Source organism: Arachis ipaensis, chromosome B04 (assembly GCF_000816755.2).
Source record: "Arachis ipaensis cultivar K30076 chromosome B04, Araip1.1, whole genome shotgun sequence".
In the NCBI taxonomy this organism is placed as follows: domain Eukaryota; kingdom Viridiplantae; phylum Streptophyta; class Magnoliopsida; order Fabales; family Fabaceae; genus Arachis; species Arachis ipaensis.
Genome location: NC_029788.2, coordinates 117904700 through 117907959, shown reverse-complemented (window position 1 = coordinate 117907959; position 3260 = coordinate 117904700).

The window sequence follows — 3260 nt, the reverse complement described above, 5'->3', positions numbered from 1 at the left end:
CGTACTACAAAGCATGGGACGCTCCTTTGCTAAAATTGGATTTGTCCGTACATATGGAAGATGTCTAAGCACAACTTGCAAAACCTCTATAAATCATGCGTACGCATGAGAGATGCGTAGCACAACCCGGAAAACTTTTATATTTCGTGCGTATGCATGAGAGATGCGTACCTAGATTTCTCTTCTAGGGCATGGCATGCCCTTGCATCTGTGTCCAAGGCGTGGCACGCTTCATTTCTTAAAGAGAACTTGTGAGTACGCATGGGAGATGCATACGCATGACCAGGGACTTTTTGATACTTATGCGTATGCATGGGGCATGCGTACGCACAACATTTTGCTCTTTTGAGAAGCTTTGTTGTGTTGCTCCTTTGATCCTCCTTGCTTTACTAGATTTTCTCATCTGTAAACCCTGTATTTTCTTAAAAACACTTTCAAAATGTTTAGTAGAAAAGGATATTTGAAATTAATGAGCTTGAGAGAAGATTATGTACTTAAACTTACGAAAACATAAGAAAAACATATGAAAAAACATAATAAAAACTCCTAAAGATGTGGACGCATCAGATTAAAGCAAACCCCGACAAATGCTGGGATGTTGCACAAATGTAATCACCAAGAACTGCTAAAGAAGTTCAACAACGAGGGAAGATTGAATTCGTCGGTAAACTTGCCGCTAACCTCTGACGCTAAATCCAACAATAAATCCGACGGTATTCAACATTTTTCTTGTAGTTTTCGGAGTCAAAACTACCCACCCATGTAATATTAGAATCTTTAGGTAAATTAGATGTCTCAAAGTAACCTAATACGGCCGCAATAAATTCTCCTCCAATATTCCCTGCCACTTCCTTATAAAATTCATATTGTACTACTCCCTTCCTAGTACTTTTGAAGACTCATAATTCTGTTACAAGCATTTCTTACTTCTTCAATAGATGGTAAAATCTCTAGTGCAATAATGGCCTCCTTCACATCAATTTGGCTTGCTAGACCATCAAAGAACCTAACTAAACGTGAAGCCTCTTGGTGATATAGGTTTTTGGGAAAAGACAATCTTGATTATGCTTGATTCCTCACTATCCTCCCATTAATCATTTGAGCATTAATCCGATTACTCCTCTGTCTTATTGAGCGTTAATCATTTATCTTGTTATCCATATCTCCAAAATTATCCTTATGCCATCTTCCTAATGGAACCATCAACGCCTTTAACTAATCAGTGAAAGGCACATCCTCTAATCGCATCCATTCCTCTTTCACCATCTTCAGGAAAGTAAACCATGAATCCAAACTTTTGAAAAGGTCTTGGACCCCACGTAATCTTGTATGCTCCATTACCAATAGACAGTGATCAGACAATCCTCTTGACCCTCTTTTCAAACGCATCTCTGAAGATCCCTCTAACCATTCTACGCTACCCATTGCAATACTCTATCAATTTGGCTACATGAATGGTCCCTGAACCACGTATACTTATAATCATTCAGCGACAAGTCAACTAGCTTTATATCCTATAACCATTGCTTAAAATCTTCAACTGTGACTGGTAAATTGGTTGCTTCATTCTTTTTCTTTATCTGTACAATCTCATTAAAATTCTCTGTCTAGCAAAAAAGAACTTGATACAACCCAAAGATATTGCTTAACTCTTCCCACATAGTAAGCCTCTTATCCCTCACATGAGCACCATACACCAAATAATATGCATACCTAAAACTGTTTTTTGTCAATAGACTTTTAATACATAAGCATCTCTCCACTTTATAACAACTCTCCATCTTTAACAACGTTTCATCCCACATTAGCAAAGCAATAAATCTCCAGAAGCACCTTCTGATACCATAAACTACTCCTAACCCACTTCGCCTCCCCCAAAAATACTAGCTACGTCAAATTTAGTTATCACCTCTTTCTTTGTCTCTATCAATCCTAATAAATTTAACTTGTTTTTTTTAGTTGAAAGTTTTCACCATATTCAACTTTTCAACACCTCTCAAGTCCCTAACATTTTAAGAACTAAAAATTATTTAACTTCTTTTTACACAACTTTTTCTTGGTTTTTGGCCTGCTCCTCCTTACTTTCTCATTCTGCATAGTATGTCATCTTTTATGTATAATTGCTTCATTTTGTGCTTGTAGAATAGCTATTATATCATCTTTCTCATTATATTGCATTGTTCCTGACTCCACTGCACTTGAATTATTTTTGCACTGACAAAAATATTTTTAAATTTTGTTATTGATAAAATGTTCTCAAATTATTTAAAATCGTAACAAAAATGCACACTCGTGAATTAAGACGTTCTAGAAAAATAGTGATGTGGTAAAACTTTCTATGTGACAAGTAAGGCTTTAATTTGATATTAGCAAGTGAGACGTGTTACACTTTTCCGTTAATAGAGTAGGTCTCCGATTACGGATGGACATTTTCAGCATATTTTTAAATTATTTGAGAATATTTTTATTGATAACAAAATTCAAAAATTTTTTTATCAGTACCAAAATAATTTGAGTATATTTTTTGTGATTTACCATTCAATATTTCACAATAATGAATACTATAACTTAAGAATGAGCATTTTTGTCCATATTGTGAATAATTGTATTCTTTTTTCCTAATTTTTTATATTAGTATGTAAAATATTTTATATAATTATTTAATTAAATTTTTTTTAAGATAATCATTCACGTGATTAATATAAAAATAATTATTTTTATTAACATAACATTACATATAAAATTATTTTTTTTAATAAACCGCATAAAATTACTTTATATCAACGGTACATTAAAATTATTCTTTTGTTTTAGTAAAACTTAGTATATTAGCGCCTACCTGTATGTGTCGGATTACTTTGAAAAATGCTGACCGACTCTGAACGACACTAGCCACCACAAGAAATTTTAGATAATTAATTTCTTACATTATCCTTAAATAGGTTTATTTTTATCCAATCGGTCATGTGATATCAAAGAATAGCAAAGTCTTAACAAAGAAAATTACTCATAACATTCTTTATCTCATAACCTTATAAAAGTAAAAGTAACCAAGAACGAGAAAAAAAAAATTAGTACTGGATTGTTGGATGTACAATCTAAACTAACATAAACAAATAGAAACTTATAATGTGTTTTTTTTTTCAGTTTAATTTAAAAAGAAAACCACTTTTCACCCTATTTTTATATAGATTTTATAAATTAATCAGAATTTAAATTAAAGTCGTTTTTTTTTTTGTTCGGAAAAAAAATAACGGAAG